Genomic DNA, 17,855 nt, shown 5'->3' on the forward strand with positions numbered 1-17,855 from the left:
ACTTTCATATATTACATCGCCTTAAACACTGTTACAGAAAATGCTTTTTGACATGACTTTTTTCTGACATTACCTGTACAGTGCGCTGTAAATTGAACCATGAAATGTAACACCAGTTTTTTGAACAGGACTCTCACAGACAACAATACCTGTACATGCATGTATCTCAAGTTACTTTCTACTCTTTGTATTATAGATGATGTCTGTTCCTTTTACCTTTTGAATTATTCAATTCATCCAAAAGAGGCAATTACATTAATTACCATCATCACCCTTAAAGAGATCCACCTGTGGTCGTTTTCTATTTTTTAATTTAACCCGTTGTATTTTCTACATATTTGTTTTCGAATTCCTGATATAGGAAGCAAAAGCAAACCTCTTTCAGCCTAGACTTTGCTGAGTCATGACAATTTATCCTCACAGCCACTGACATTGGTGTCTTACCGGCTGCAGAGTAAAGGCGGAGCATTGTGCTGTGATTTATTGAGTGGGCTTGCTGCAGAGGGAAGCAGGGAGAATAAAGTGCTCTCACCTGGAAAGTGAGGCTCTGTGGTTGGGAGAGATTTTCCACGGCTACACTCCTCACATTACTGTAAAAGAACCAATGAGGTCTGAATGATTCCATATTCATGAGTGGATTAATGAACAGTCGCGGTAATCGTGTCTGCAGCACCAAATTGATTCTTAACATTTATCGGTGTTGACCACTCACTCTAAATAATGAATACAGAGGAACTGTGCATGGAGGACATATCTATATTCTCTCTCCTGCATGTTCAGCTGAGAGGCTTCACATTCCCCTCTAAACTGCTTGAACACTCTCTCAGTGCGAGGGCACTCCACATGCTACTTCGTTCCTGGTTTTGCGGCCTCAACTGTTTCCGTGTTAACATGTGTACAGTGCAACCCCATGGGCCTGACACTCCCTCTCCCTTGTGCACGCTGAGCTCTGCGACTTGAACAGGGCGACATAACTTGTCCCATTTTTCATGTCAGATCATGTCCGAGATATGCATCACCTACCAGTAAATGCAGGGTACATTCCCCATCTAATGCTTGGATTTTTGACATATTGCTCAGTTCTACACGGTGAAAATCCAATCTGAACTGGTTTAGGCATAATAATGAACTTAAACACAAGGGTTTTACAGCGCTCTGTCATCTTGACAACCTCTGCAAACAGCTCTAAGGCCTTAAGGGTGCTCACCAGGGATGCAGCAATTCCACGCTTTTACATCTCACAGTCCTCTAACTCTCCTCTGATCCCATCAATTAAACTGCAAGCTCCTCTTTATGGAGGGCTTATACCTTTTGTCCTTTACACAGTAAACCCTGCCTTTAAATCTATCCACATAACCTGACTGTGACTTAGTCAATCTCAGCAAACTGACATGAGTGTATCTATTAAAATTTTACAATATAGACTATAAAGTATGGCCACTAGTGAAGAATATAAATGGAAATAAATCCCATTAAGTGTACACTGTAAAAAAACAAAAAACACACGCATTTCACATTTTTGAAGAATATTGTTGAGTGTCTTATTTACAGCTAATGGCTGTTTTTTTGTGATTTTTCTGTTGTCAATTTACAATTAAATTCTGTAATTCCCCCGAACAGTCAATCTTTCTCTTGAAAACACTTGTTAACGCTTGTTATTCTACAGCATGATTTTATTTTTACAAGGTTTTGTTAATAAAAACACACCAAGAAATTCATTTTACATTCAATTTTCACGATGATGAAAAAAAATGCAAGGCTTTCAGTTGGCCAATGCCAGTGATGGTACAACATGAATGTATTTTATGTTGTAATGGTGATTCTATAAAATGTTTGTATTTTTACAAGGCTGAGTATGTACTATTAAAATACTGAAATAAACCAGCTTGAAATGATTTCCATGATATTTTATTCCAGTTTTATTCATTGCAGAATGTGGTAGATTTTCAAATGATATCAATTAGACAGACTGCAAAATACCCAGAGTGAACCACGGGATGCTTCATGGATTTCCTTTGCGAACCTCAGAATCACAGTTTGAATTCACGTCTAATGATGGCACTGATGACCAGGCTCATTTTAAATTAATGGTGGAACTGGTGGTGAGATTTTGCGCTGCTGTAGGTTTTAAATGAATCCTCGCAGCAGTGCGGGAGATGTTCTGCGACTGCTTCTGGATGGGATCTTTATTTGGGACCAAAAAAAAAAGGTGCCACGGCAGCATCACTGTGTTTCATTGCACCATATGTCTTTCCATATGCCTTCAATGTCCACTCATGGGAATATCAGAGAAAGTGTTTTACATGAAGCAACCCCTGTGAGTAAGATGTGTATTATGAGTGCACTATTGTGCGAATTCCACTTTGTGGTTACACTACACCCTCCAAGATCAATTATTTTGTTAACAAAATGTCCATAGATTCTCATGTTGGTACCAGTTTATTAAATAATTCAAATGTTAAATATTATGTAATACTGAACATTATTATAGTTAAAAATGAATACAGTATGTGCTATACATGTCTTGATGCATACTGAAAGTGCACAATGTAGCATGAATCCTTTCTTTTCCTGAAAAGAGCCTCTGTGCATTAATCTATTCTCAGCTCGCACATGTTCCCTACTGTTCCTATTAGGCAATCCTAGAATACCAGCACACAATGCCCTCTTTAGCTTCGGTCCTGCCCTGAAGAAAATCTGCTAAAAGTAATAAAGGCAGTTGAATAAAACCATGAGGAGCCCCTGTTATACTTGTCATCCTTATCATTCTACCCCACTTATTCCAGATAATAACAAATTACTGCACATGTCACTCAAAGGATCTGACTTTGACCGTGAATAAAAGTCATGGCGCTTCACAAGATGTTCCTGATGAATAATCCTGGAGAGCAAAAACAGACATGGGAGTACATGAATGCCTTTGTCAAATCCATGTGTGCAAGGCCACTCTTGGTTGCATACTGCCATTCTGTTACTATTCATTACTATTCAGAGCTTGGCCTGCAAGCAAAGAAGAAGAAACTAAGAAGCACAGATCAGACATTAAATGAATGATTCCCCGGGCAAAACAAAATAGCCCCAGAGTTTGTGCCACTTAATAGCTTTCCTGCTTCGGTACCCCAGGGGCTAGTCTGTTCACAGAGCACAGAAACGGCTCGAACACAAGATTATGAATGCACCTCTGCAATGAAGTGTCAACAGCAGGGTTTCCTTCAATATGGCAAAGGTCAAGTGCACAGCTTTTGCACATTAAAACAACACAAGAGGTGCCACACTTCAGAGTGTTAGGTTCCTAAATACAATATTGCATATGAAAATACTGACTAGAAACACTTCTGTAACAATTTAGAATCTACATTTATAAAGAAATGTTCACTGCTGCCTCCATCGAGGTCCATATATAGGAACAAAAAAGTTATATAGCAGAATAGCAGAAATGAGTTGTCAAATACTTCAAGCTGTCTTGAAAAAAATATAGTGTTTGCTATTCATATCTCCTCAGTGAGTTGCTCCTGAGGTCAGGGTCTCTGCCTGCAAATGCTTGCTTACTTATCACTTTTGAGAAAGTGAAAGAGAGTGTTGGCAGTAGATTCGACACCACTGTGCACTGGAGTTGAAGGTTATGCAATATACACATGCATTTGTTTAGAAACTAATTAAGCTTATATTAAAGTGTAGCCACAGTGTGAGCAGATGAGAGAATAGCTTAGCAGTTTTAGAGTGCAAAGAGCTTCTTTGTCAATAACATTTTTTTTATTTTACTTTAGAAATAAAGAAAGTGTTCTCGTTTAATAGACTTCTAGCAGTCGTAAAAAAATAAGCAGTATGTGATGTTATGTACGTTGATACTGTGTATATACAGTATATGATTATTAGATGCCTTACAGCAGATCATCATACAATTTAAATCACATAATGCACATTAACTCTTGTAAGACCTTGTAAGATTGTTAATGGGACTTTCAACTAAATATTTGATCATAAATTTCATTTAATTTTAGATAAGGTGGCATGTACAATTTAACTTTAGATGTATGAAATTTTAAACATCACATGAAAACATGGCAGTTTCCTTCATTAGTGGTTTTAAAATTCTTCAAGCAAACCTCAGTTTTATTTATTTATTTATTTTATTTTTCTTGTTTCCTATTGAAGGGAAGGCTTTCACACATGCTCAGAGCAGTATTATTTTGTACTTTGTTAGCAAAGTCCGCGACCAGCCATGTTCCATTTCTCTGTAGGGCTATTACGACATCATTATGTGTGCTCTAAAAAGCATGCCATGCTACTTTAATATTGAATGAGTGAAGGAATAGCACACCAGTATCTTGCTTTCATGAAGCTATCAGGAAACCCATTCTGCCTCCAAATGTGTTTTTTTTTTTTTTTTTTTTTTTTTTTACTGTAGATACCATTTGCTATGGTTGAGGGTACAGTAAGTATTACAGCGTGTCTATTTTTAGAAAGGCAATTTCAAAGTTTACTGTGTGCATACGCATGCACATGGGCAAGTGTTTAAATGGAAACATCTTTTGTGTGTGTGTGTGTGTGTGTGTGTGTGTGTGCGTGTGTGTGCGTGCGTGTGTGTGTTGCTTTCCTTACGGCTTGTTGTTTGTGGGTTCAACAGGCAGCACATACTTTCTTATCCTCCATAGGGGAATCTAAGGAGTTCTTCACTTCTATACCTTCAGGCTTAAATGAAACTGAGCTTGAGTCACTCAGATGTAAAATCAAGACCTTCACCATGTTGACTCTTAGAGAACGATATGTTAATCTAATAACTTTGCCCCCGTATGGGCTCAAAATAGGTATGTGAATATGTGAAAACATTAAATATGAATACATTCAAATGTGTGAATATGTAAAAACATTTTGATCAAATGAAATTCAATTGTTTGAATGTGTAAAAAAAAAATAAATCTGAACAAACATAATTTTTGAATCCGTAAAGAGATCTGTAGCTGTGTATGACATTTTGTGCACAAATAATTTCCAATGTGTGAGTGCATAAAGAAGATTTGCACAAATGTTTGCAGTTACACATCAAAGGTTTGCAGTTACACATCGATCTGTTTGTGGGTGAAAAAAGTTCACACAGAACTCAATTATACTCCTGAATACCCGATGGGAATGCTCTGAGCGCTGGGGGCATTTTTTATTATAGCACGTCTGCCATAATTGTTTTATTTACTAAAGTAGGGGCTTATTACTATTATTATTGCTAAAGGTACTGCATAGGTGTAAATGTGTTTTTTTAGCAAGAGATAGCACTTGTATAGCCTAGGAAAGTAGCAGAAATATGCAGAAAGTATTTTAGAATGCATTTTATTGAAGGAAAACAATAACAGTCTTTTTTGGCAACATATAGTGTACAACTTATATACTGTACAACAAGGAATTCAACTACAGAATACTAGTCTTCTCCCATTTTTGAACCATTGCCCTACCTACAAGGTGTATAAACAAACAACAATAAACCAGAATAAAATAACAGATACAAAACAAAACTTGAGGAGCATAAATAAATCAACTCTAATAAGTGGGACAGTGTAGAACAATATGCAGGTGTGTGTGCATGGACTTTGCAGATGTATTCCTCACATCTGCAGCACACAGTATTTGTTTTACAGTCCATCTTTGGGGAGCAGAATTGGCATCTCCTCCTCTTGCCTGCCCCAGCTGCAGCCTCAGGTGAATCAGAACAAGATTCAGCCCCCTGAATAGCTTTCATAAGCGCTGCAGAGGCTGCTGTGCAGGGGAGGCGCTCACTTCTTTGAATGTGTGGGGTTACAAATGCCTTTCCCAGCTGCTCCAGGAACACCCTCCTCTTGTTCCGCTTATCCAGCATCCAGGTAGGGTTGATCTTGTTCCATATCACAAAGACATTGTATGAGGACACATAAATAATGTTATGGAAGATGAGCAGGGGGCCAGTGGGCAGTCATCCTCCTGCAGCTGTAAGCTCCTTTGTTGTGGTTGTAGTCCAGGATGAGGGCTGGCTTCCTCTCCTCACGATCTCTGATCTCAGCCGTTTTGTGCAGTGTGCTCAGGAAGACCACCTTCTTGTTCCTCTTTGGGAGGTAAAAAAACTAGAGTGGTGGTGGGGATGAAGGCAAACTTTGATGAGAAAGCCTCTCTCCCCCTTGTTGCGAGGAGTGCAGGGAGGAAGCTCAGGCTTGTTCTTTCTAGCACAACCCGCATCTCCTGGTTCTTCTCTGGGCCTCCACTGGTTGTCTTTGTGTAGACTTGCATGTTCCAAGCGTAGCTGAATTGTGTGTCACAGGCTGCCCATATCTTGACACCATATTTTGCTAGCTTGCTGGGCGTATACTGTCTCTTGAAAAAAGAGATCACTATCAGTTATTAGTATCAGTGTCACAGAAAACAATCACATAAATCAATATTACAGCAATACGTAATAAAATGAACAGTGAAAAACACGTTACAGATATGAAAATAAAAATTTACCTCTGAATGGAGCCAGTTGTTTATCCACTTCAGGCTCAGGGTTGTAGAGGTACGGCAGACGCTCCACCCACATCTCCCAGAACTCTCTTATGGCCGCCAGTTTGTCTCTCACACATCTTGCAGGTCATCATCTCATCCATCCTTTTCCAGTTGTCTCCATATTTACGGAAATCCTCCAAATTTGTCATCTCCAGGATGATCTTTTCAATGGCTGGTGTAATGAACATGTAGAATGTTGAGGCGATGTCCTGGACATGGGCTACTGCAGGACTTGTGGGCCCTGGGGTCATCATTATGATATTTTGTGCTGCCATCCTGCCCTGGTTGTCATATGGTGACAAGGACTGTCTTATTTTGCTGTCTCTATTTTAGCTTGGGGGATTTCTTCTTCATCTGAAGGTGATGCATTGTTCTCGGGGTTGTATTCTTCCCTATCTTCTTCTTCAGATACATCCTCTTCTAAATCATTGTTCTCTTGCTCTAAGTTGTTGGGAACTAAATATGCACTCAAGGCTTCAGCAAAGAGAGAACTAGGAGTACTAAAAATACTCAAAAATGACCCTAAGACAACCTTTGTACAGCTTTGATGGAAATATGAAAAAAGGAGATGTTTAACTTTTTCTAATTTTGGGGTCATTCTAGGAAAAGTCTTAAAATTTCAAGTTGAAAAAAGATCATTTAGGGGATTTTCCCTGCTGTTTAACATGGTGGTGGGTCATTTTTGACCCTTAAGACAACACCAAAACTGATCTGCCCAGCAGCATTCATGACACACCTCCCATCACACTCTCTATCAGAGTGGACCTTTTAAAGAGCAGTGATACAGTGTGTTGCTCACTCTGTGCAGTCTGTTGCATGAGACTGTGCAGCATGCAAAAGGTTTGTATGCTTTTGCACACCCTCCTCCAGCCCAGCTGCCAAGCTGTTAAGTACTGCAGAGTGAAGTAAGCACTCATTGATCGACAGTTCCTGATCATAAATCATTCACTAGCAAAACCTTCATTGTGTACAGTTTTTGAGAAACAACATGTTTGTTTCATCTTAACACGTTTACATTGAAATATTATTCTGATGTTCAGCCACTGCAGTGATAATAGATAATACAGATACAGATAATACAACCTATTGTCTGCTTATGAAAATTGTGGTGATTGTATAATCAGGATAATGATAAATCAATTTAAAAGATGTGTATTGGCATCAGAGTAGACCGCAGGCTTCATTTTTAAGCAGGCTGGATACCACAGGGAGCAGTCTACAGCATCTCACGGACTGTGTGTCAAGGTCAATACAATTTTAAGGACACTTTCTCTAAATTGTTGATTGGTTGGTAACACCTGATGCCCACTGGGTTCACCCAGGAGTACAACACTTGAGATTACTCCCACTAGAGGTAGAGGGGGAGCTAAAGTAATTTCTTCAGATCAGCTCCAATATTACAACTGGTGAATGTTAATATCTTATTTTTCAAAGCCGGGCTCAAAATGTTGCTGTCCTCCCTCCTCTCTCAAAGAAATGTATGTAGGAGTATGTGGCTGCTTCAGTTTCCTGAGGATAATTCAAATGTGCATGTGTGCATGGGTTGGATTGATTAACATGAGTGCAAGAAATTCAAAGTTAATTATACTTAAAACTATATGAGCTTATATGTGCCATAGGCCTGAAAATCTAAACAAATCTTGTTGCTCAACACATTAAATATCTGACCAGGAAAACACAACTTTACAGATTTAGACATTATACCAACTGACATATGTCATATTAAAAAGGTCCAATTAGTGTCATTTTTTAAAATTAATGGGGCTACGGTAATATACTGCTGTTACTGAAGTTAAAAGTGTCAAATGTATCATCCAAAAAATGAATGTCTAGCCAACTTTGGTCTTCAGTTTATTCTGCAGGTCAAACTATCACACAGTGCAGCAAAAAAAAGAGAAGATTTTAATGTAACTTCTTGGTGGATTTCTCAACATTTTGAAGTAATATTCATTTAGAAAATCTCACCCTCTGCTTATCTTTGTTTTATAACCATCTAAATGTAGAGGCCTTTACTCTGCAAACCACTTAAGCACACTAATCTCTTCAATTAATGAACGGGCACAACAAGATAGTTTGCCTTTGTTACGCTGCAAGATGAAGAGGGCACACATAATTTGACTTGGGGTCAATCCATTTCTGAATATTTTAACTGCTTTCTTTATTCAAATAGATTGCACATTACTTGAATAGTAAATCTAAAGTCTCCCCATTTTTTCTAAAGTATCCACTTAAAAGACAGCAATAGCACAAATCAAATAAAATCAAATGAGACATCCTTTATCTACACTAACAAAATATTGGGTAACACTTTATAATACAGCCTACAGAAAAATTATACTTTTTGAGGGTTTGGGGAATATTGCTATGTTGTGACAGTAGTCATCTCAAAGAAAGTTGACGTGGGACTGAATAAATTAGCAGCGATTTAAATTCTGAACAGTTTCGTCAAGCTGTGGACCACAGCAAGCTATTTTTGTCCTCATATCCATGTGCGCTCCTCTGCACGTCAGCAGCTGGGCAGAATCAGTCAGATCGGTGCCAAGGCTCAACCTTTCAATGCTCTGGGTCAGCATCCTGGAGTTGCGCCAGAAATTCCAGCTCCTCAAGACCATATGGGGTCTGCTTCTCCACAGCACCTACACTACCCCCCTCCTGCACCCCCCCCCCCCCCCTTCCTCCAGGGCTGCAACCTGACCCACCCTCATGTACTTTATGTCTTAGGAAAAGCCAAACAAAAGATGACAGTCTTTAGACAGAGGGAGCATGATGGATGGCTACTGCTTATGTAACAGTATATATATTAAGATTAACTGTATACTTTTAGTTAACGTTAGTGAATGTTACAGATTATCACAAGAAAGTTGTAGCTTCATGCAGTTTCACCATAGATGTTACATACAGTAACACCTTATTATAAATTATTCTAACAATATTCACTTCTATTAATGTGTAAACATCTTACCTCCCTTCAATTCTTGCTGTAAGTCGATCGAGAGAAGTGATTTTCATCATGTGACTGGCTTGGACTAGAGGGCATAGGGCAGATGGGAGCCCAAGAGCAATGGACCCTTCCCCCATACTCACCTACAGTATAAACACTGTGAATATAAAGGCAGGCAGTGCGTCCAGAATCAATAATGTGCCATGATAACAAGCAAGCAGTCAAAGCAGAAACTTGACCTCTGTGGCTATAGGCAAATCAAAGTTTGTTGTTTCCTCATGGGTTCAATAAAATTTCCTATATTACACAATGCATTAACAAATGATCTCATAATTACACAATGCATGAGAAAATAATACAAAACAGCCTATAGAAATCACTTTCAAGAGGAATGCAATTTTGCAAAATCCTTATTACAGCTGCAGATTTCTTTTCTTGGTTTCTTTTTATGCCCAACAACACATTTATAAAAACTGAAGATCTTAGCATAATGCAAGGTCTCACAAAGTGCAGATTTTTCACCACAGTCAAAGGGATAAACATCGGTTAAAGTGACTTCAGTGCAACATTAAATGAAAGAAGTGACGCCACATTTTGTTTATGTGTATTAATTTACATGTTAGCCTGGACTTAAGAGAGAAACAGTTTAAATGTAAAGAAAAAAAAACGTGGTTGCTACTGTTGTAAAGTCTATCCTACATACTGGAAACATTTATCTTATATGATGTCTGACTGAAGTCATTAGCATATCTAGAAGCTTTTATGTGCCAACTTCATGGCGGGTGCCAATGTGTCTATCTTTAGCTGATGCACTGCAACGTTCGCAAAAGAATAATTATTTTCTTCCATTTAATGAGCTCTTTTTTTCAAAATTAATTCCCTTATGGATGACATACAGTCCATGCTTCATTCACGGTGATGAAGTCAGTGTGGACATGTGTGAATGTGTCTTGTAGAAAATTCTTGAGCAACCTGTCTGTTAAAGCCAAGTGGGGGGGAAATAAAAGTTCCCTCTTGGTTGAAGCATCACAGGCAGGGGCAGCTGCAGGATTGACCCTGCCAAGGACAGAGAGCTTCCCATGCCTGTTCAACGCCGTAAAACGGGTCATTGAACAGCTAAATGGATCCATTATGATGAGTAATTAAAAGAATACTGCTAGAGACTCCCAAACTCCCCTTTTCTCTTGGTTCCGCTGCTTTCTGTGTTGTCACGGGCCTTTTGCTGAAAGGCAGCTGCCTCGGGCCACTTAAACTATCACCCCTTTCACTGGAATGCAAATAGCAGCCTTAGCGGCTAATTGAATTGCATTATCTATTGTCCTCTCATTTACTGAGAATCTAGCCATTTTGCAGATTTCCATTACTGATTGTTGGAGATTGAATTTTGCCTGTGCTTTTCATCTGATACCGCATGTCATACACTCTGAATCACAAGGGATGAGAACACAGAATTGTTTCATTAGAGCAGTAGAGGAGTAATATGAATACTGATTGTGCGGTAATCTGGAGCTTGTCTTATGCAGATATTAATATGTATGTAGGTGGGAAAATTGCAGCCTTCAACTGATGCATCACTCCATGCTGTAGAGACTCGGTAAACAGAACAATAAAAGCAAGGAAGAGGCACGGATAAAGGATGAAGAAATCATGTTTCATTTCTATTTCACTTATTGTAGTGAATACAAAACATCCATTTCTCTGTAGTACAAAGCATCCATTTCTCCTTATTTTAACTTCCAATAAAAATGCATGAAGATGTGCCCATGCAGACTCCCCCTGGGCGATGTTTGCAGCACATTCTCATTCACTTTATGGGGCGTCATTAAGATGATAGGGAGGGAAACTGATGTTTGATTAATTAGTAAAACTAACTTTGGCAAGACCAGAAAGTGAAATAGAGGATTTCATTAGCTCGTGCTTGTTAGATAAGGTTAATGAGGTGATTCTTGAAAAAGAGAAAAAAAGAACATTCATGCTGGTGAATTCATTTTGGAGACTCCAGTGCCAAAAGAAGGTTATCCTCTGAAAATGCAGCTTTTTTAAATACATGCACCATTAAGATTGGCCTCAATGGTTCGGATTTAACATGTTGACTTAAATACTTTTATGTTACTTGGATAGGTTTAGTACTCGACACTGGTCACCACATGAAATCCATTCCCTCGCTCAATAACAAACCTCTTGATAGTAAATGACTCATTTTAACATCTGTCTTCATTTATTTTTCCAGAGTCAAGACGAGAAATCAGTGAACATCTGTACTGATGGAGGACACCAGGGATGCTCCTTTACACAGAGGACTTTAACCTAGATTACAGAGGTAAGTGCAGGTATTTGGTACAGTCGCTTGCAGCTTGAGTCAACCGCAGCTCTGCATAAGCAAACGCCCCGTAAGAGGATCACAGAGAATCCATCGCTAATCCACTGGTCAATACACCTGACAAGTACAGTGCCAAAGACAAGTCACTCAAAGGACATGTCATCCTTGACGGTCTGAATATCACTCTGTGGATTATAGTTGTGTTCAGGTTTCAGGTGTGTCCCTGTCTCAACCTTTTCTTTTGCATTTATATACCAGTATGTCAGCACCGGAAACTATTGTGTGTATATATGTTGATTTACAGGATTGAGAAGGCAACATAGTCTTATAATAGAGTAATGCTTGTATTTTTCAGTTGAAGTATTACCAAAAAGAATGTTATTCTTTATAAGAATAACTCTTTCGAAAATCTTTTTTTTTCTTCTCTCTACTCTCACTCTAATCCTACTTTGTAAATACTTATTTAGTAGGTAGCTAAACCCAAATAATTAAATGCTATCACAGCTTATTGCCCTGATAATTGTGTTGAAAGGAAAACCAAACCTCCATCAAAAAATATGCCAATCATTTCAGTCAATCAATACCTTTATCATCACCTCTCTGCCAATTTTCTGTTCTAAGACTGGGTGTGGACATATAGATAGATATATTAAGAGTATCATAACGTATATAAGTTGTTTAAAGTTACCATAGATGGTCTAATAGTTACTCCTCTATTGTGGCTGTATTTTATCTATTTTACCAAGTTTCTTTTGAAAATCTAAGCTCTTTGGAAATGAACTGCATGTCATCTTGAACAACACTGTAGTTCTGTCTTTTGCTTTTTCTCTCCTATCTTCTTCTTTCGACCAGTGACCAAGCAACAAATATGTACTTTCATTGCCTAAAGTGGGTGCAATGACAGGTCGCACTATGATTGCACACTGAACAATTAGTTATAATTAGGAGTTCATTCACAAAAGATGTGGCCTCAACATTTGAATCACCATTGAGTCACTTTCTAGAAAAATCCATTGTCATAACTTGTGCAGCCTTTCTGCTTAAATGACTCACTAGTTACTCACCTAGTCTGTCATGTAAAGCAGAGCAGATGGGGAGTGCCCTATGGCTTCACAGAGGCACATGTCAAGTGGTTGAACAGAAGCAGCGGTGATTGTCCTAAATTGCAAAATGCAGTACCAGGGTGGTAGATGGCTGACAAGTAGTATTAACATTGTCGCAACAGCTACAATAAAGGAAGCATATATAGTGCACTGCCTTGATGTCTTGTGTTTACTTCCTTTTAAATAAAAAAAAGCACAGGAGGAAAAAAGGAAAAGTAAATTGTGAAAACCCAAATACAACACAGGCCTTTGTGTCTTACATGTATTTTTTTTAATCATAGCAGGTAAAGAGTCCATGGCATGATAGCTCAAAAGTAAATGTCTGAAGTCATGTACTGTACGTTGCACAGCTGAGGCTGATGTCATACAGCTGAATAGACTTAAAGGGGCCCTGTGGAGTTTTGTTGTAAACAAACAAAAGTTAACATTGAGTGTTACTCACCAAAACACATTGTGCAACCCTGTCTCCTAGAAATTATGCTACAGCGAATACCTAATATTGGCTGAATTATCATAATGAGAAAATGTTAATTTACATATTTGGAAAATTCCAAAAATGTTGTCCCGCATCGTCTTGTATCCCCCTCATCCACCCTGACCTCCTCCCTACAGCTTCAGTGTGATATATAAATGTAGCGCTTCAATGATTCGAAAAATCGTTCTTTGTGAATATAATCTAGACAGCAATTATGTTTGCCAATGCAACGTAATTGGGAAAACAATTTAGTTGTATATGAACGTAATTTATTGCAGACAGGGTTGCATTGTTTGTATCCTTGAGGTATAACAAAGGTGTTGAATGCATTTCCTTCCCCCTAAAACATTTGCAAAGTATTTTAAATCCTGCATGGTTACCAGATTGCAGTCTTCTTCTTCTTCTCTGCCTTTGTCGGCGCATTGCAGTGTTTCTCTGCGCTTGTAAGTCAAGTCAAGTTAATTCATAAATAGCCCAATATCACAAATTTGCCTCAAGGAACTTTACAATCTCTACAGCAATATAACATCCTCTATACTTTGACCCTCGATTCAAATAAGAAAAAATTCCCCCAAAAAACCTTTAACTGGAAAAAATTGGAAGAAACCTCAGGAAGAGCTACTGAGGAGGGATCTCTCTTTCAGGACGGATTATCATGCAGTAGATGTTGTGTGTACAAAATAGACCAAAATAGCTAAATTACAGTATGGAGAAACACAATGACAGGTCCTGACAGTGCTATATAGATCATCGGCATAGTGAAAACAAAACAGGAACCCACTCATAAAAAAACTGCTCCAAAGCGCTGCTAGAGGTCAGAAACTCCACAGGGTATCTTTAAGGTAAAATATCTGACATGCAGTCAGTGTAAAGATCTAAGAAACACAAAGGTGTCTCTTCGTGTATCCACCCTAACAACTTTGTTATCCGGTGTGTTTACAGCAATACAACCTCAAGGGGCCGTTGGCATGGGTATAGACTGCTAGTCTTATCTTTTATGATTTCTAATTTGTTAACACTTGAGAAATGGCTATAGTCCCAGTGCCCATTAAACAAAAATGAAACTACAACAGATAGAAAGATGATCTCTAAATGAAGAGGGCCCTGGAGAAGACTGATAATAATGATCAACTGAGCTATGTAGAAATAATAAAGACTCGTTTGAAAACTGCACATAATGTATTCAGTGGTTCATGCATCACCATCTAAATCAGCTCGGAACAAGAAATTTGTTTGCCAGAAAGCACTTAAATGGGTTTTGAAACTGCTGCTTTTGTTGCCATCACTGACCAAGAAACACTATTTATTGTATTTTTGAGTATTTTGAGTTTATCTTCATGTCTTTTCATGTTTATATAATTTTCAGTTTGTTCTAAATAAGAGCAGCTTTTGGTGGCGTTACTATTTACAATACCGTAGAAGTTGAGAGACATTAAGCTTTTGTATATTATGTTTTGTATATTCTTGTCAATCACATAACGAAACGCATGTCTGGACAGACTCCAAACGTTAAATCCCCATTGGACACATCAAAAATGTGTGTTTGAGTGCTGGATCAATTGAATGACTTTGATTTAATCCTCGCTGCCTTTCAAGTATGGCCAAGGGGATTTTTCTTTATGTCGAACTGTCCAGGAATATTTCTGCTTCACCAATTCTTAGGGTATAAATATAAAACCACATTATGCAGAAGGAGCACAACGAGCCAATACAGACATACTATTCATCGCTGTCCTAAAACAACCCATGAAAGAGTAGTGCAGCTAGCTTTTTAACACTGTTATTAAAACTGAAGAGATGTAGTGCTATTGCTAGTGAGGTTTAAGTGACGATTCTGTGGGCCCAAAGCTGGAGAGGGACCACAAAACTCCCAGTTTAATTATTTTATTTTAAAAAAAGAGTGTCCAGAACAATATTCTTTGAGGGGACCTATAATTCCTTCTTTCCCTGCAGAGATACTGTATGTGCTTTCACTTCACTGATTTGTACAGGATGTGCAATGTGCGCGACAGAAAGAAACATTTAACAGTTGCCTTTAGTGATAAAACTGCAGTTTTTTTATGGTCTTTCAGAGTTTTCACCCCTCCATCATAACTGTGTGTATCAATTTGACCTCGAATCAGTATAAAATATTGCAAATTAAGAATACCATAAAGTCATTGATCAATATGACGATCATTAGTGTATGTTACGACAGCTTTAAACTTTAGTCCTATCAAGCTGTATAGTTCCAAGTCCTCCGTCAACCTGGATTCCTAATTGATGGCACTAGAGAAGAGTTATTTGAATGGATTACCGTAAAGAGCATCATGGATTAGCCTGTGAGAGACATGGATCCCAAGGGAGTCTTAAATTGGTCACATAAAGTGATTATAAAACATCCATATGGTTGGCAATTATTGGGCTGCCTGCTCATCAAAGGAATTTAACTCCTCTGTCATCGCTTGCTCAATGCGTCAATATCACTTTGGCCTGTTATGCCTCACGTTGTCTGCAATGTGCATCTTTGCTCCGGTCATGTTTGGTTACTGGTTGTAAATATCGCACTGATAAATGTACAGTAGTTGTAATTGATGACTTAGTGACTAAGACATCAATCTGGTAACATGCGGTACTGTGACTCTATAAAACCAACCTGCATTTTTATTTATTTATTTTTACCATTATGCTCTTTTGGCAAGATCAATTCACTCTCCATGACAGCACAATCCATATTTAAAAGACTAAACGGCTGGTTTCCACTTCTTGATAAATGTTCATTTATCACTTCTTGATAAATGATAAATTCAGGTGATTACATTATCACTGGAAAGTACAGCTCTCAATCAGACTAAAAGAAAATCCAACAAACTGTAGAGCCTCCTCTGTTGGTTCTGTACCGGTGCCTTTTCCCAGAATTGAACTCATCCAATATTGCTTTGCCCAGGCTGTCGTCAGTCCTAATGTACTGTAATTTTTTAGTGATCACTTTATTCATTTGACGCTGCCTCAGTCCATTAATTTCTTGATGAGAGCCCCATTTATCAGAAATATGGCCACCATAAGATTAAAGGCTTTGTCCAGTAAAAGATGACCGCACTAAAACCAAACATGTCCTCATGTTTATGTTCAAGTTCTGTTGTGTCAGTCAGTGTTAAATCCTCAGCGTTATTTGTTAGATAAAGTGCTTAAACTCTTTAAAAAAATGAGCAAAGTTCATAAGTTATAAAAAACTTTTTTTGTGGTCAATTGCTTAAAAAAATATAACTCACAATGTATTTAATGAATACATGTATCATAAGCCGAAATTAGACTCCAAACTTGTCCTATGAGATCTGCAAAAATCTGAGGTAAACAAGATAAATAAAAATAACACAGGGCTGTTGCTTATAATGTAATCTCTGCTCTGCTTTAATCATATTCTACATTTTGTTAATAAAGACTTGTACTGGCAGTTGGGCTGTGACTTGGCAATGAGAAAGGCAATCATGGAGAAAATGAATGTAAGTTAAAACAGGGCTACAGAGATTTGACAGACAGCTGTCAGCCATTCTTTGCGAACTCCCTAATGATTTTTTTCCACATCACTGATAAAATGCTGCGGCACCTTTCTCTGCATGACAGGGGACTTTTCTCCAGTCATGACACCTCAATTCTCCCCTCTTATTACGTGCCATTCATTCAGTCAGACCACAGCAGCCAAAGCTTCTTGTTTGCGTGCGTATCACTGCAATATAACACAAAGAAATTGCATGTTTTAGTGCACATACGCCATTCTGAAACACAGATTCAGGCATGTTCTTGAGTGACAAAAGAGGAGATAATTGAGGCTTTGGTTTAACGCCTAAAGAGAAAGATTAAAAACCTGAGGCCACTCACCTTTAAAGAAGGATTTCTGGCCATCTGTTTTTGTGTTTCCTCTGCTCTTCATTTTTAAAAATGCTTTCGTTAACGTTGCAATTTAATTTAATTTGTAAGACATTATGCTTTGTTATCTAAGCAGTGACCTAGTTTTAAATGTCTTTTAATATAACATCACAAAACATGGTTAATGAGTCTTTATAAACACTGACAAGCAGGTAGAATTATCATCAGTTGTTCATCTGCTTGCATTAAGTAAATGTTATCTGATTCACTGTATTTAATATGGAACTAAAACTGACTTAAAATATCTAAGCAATTAATAAGAATAACAACAATTACGTGTGAAGCTGATCCGAGTAAACAGGCTTCCCATGGTGCATTTAGTCTAGTTTGGTGATTTTTCTTGAGAGGTTTTCTTCGGTCTGAAAGATAACAAGACTGTAAGAGATGAGACAGCAGGCCACTCAAATGAGAAAACCTTCACAGCATCATTTGAAGAAACCATCTGCAGGTACTTGTTTTATTAGCTTTTAATCTCTCCGAGTCAGGTCCTCACTTACAATGTTATTTCACCCCCTTTTCTTTCTGCCATCACTTTTTAATGACGGTAAAAAAATAAATAAAATCATTATCTATAATTCCCATCCTAAGCTGCTGTGTTTGGTT

At 38.1% G+C, this 17,855-nt stretch overlaps 1 protein-coding gene across 2 annotated transcripts in view; it reads left to right on the forward strand.

The window, feature by feature from the left end:
• elfn1a (extracellular leucine-rich repeat and fibronectin type III domain containing 1a) overlaps nt 1-17,855 on the forward strand; it is a 73,319-nt gene that overhangs the window by 37,992 nt on the left and 17,472 nt on the right. The window contains exon 2 of one of the 2 annotated variants that reach the window (XM_044330187.1): nt 11,679-11,768. The gene's annotated coding sequence lies outside the window, so the exon portion shown is untranslated. Of the gene's footprint in view, nt 1-9,622; nt 11,769-17,855 lie in introns of those variants that run through there. The other variant, XM_044330188.1, reaches the window with a different exon arrangement.

Source organism: Thunnus albacares, chromosome 17 (genome assembly GCF_914725855.1).
Source record: "Thunnus albacares chromosome 17, fThuAlb1.1, whole genome shotgun sequence".
In the NCBI taxonomy this organism is placed as follows: domain Eukaryota; kingdom Metazoa; phylum Chordata; class Actinopteri; order Scombriformes; family Scombridae; genus Thunnus; species Thunnus albacares.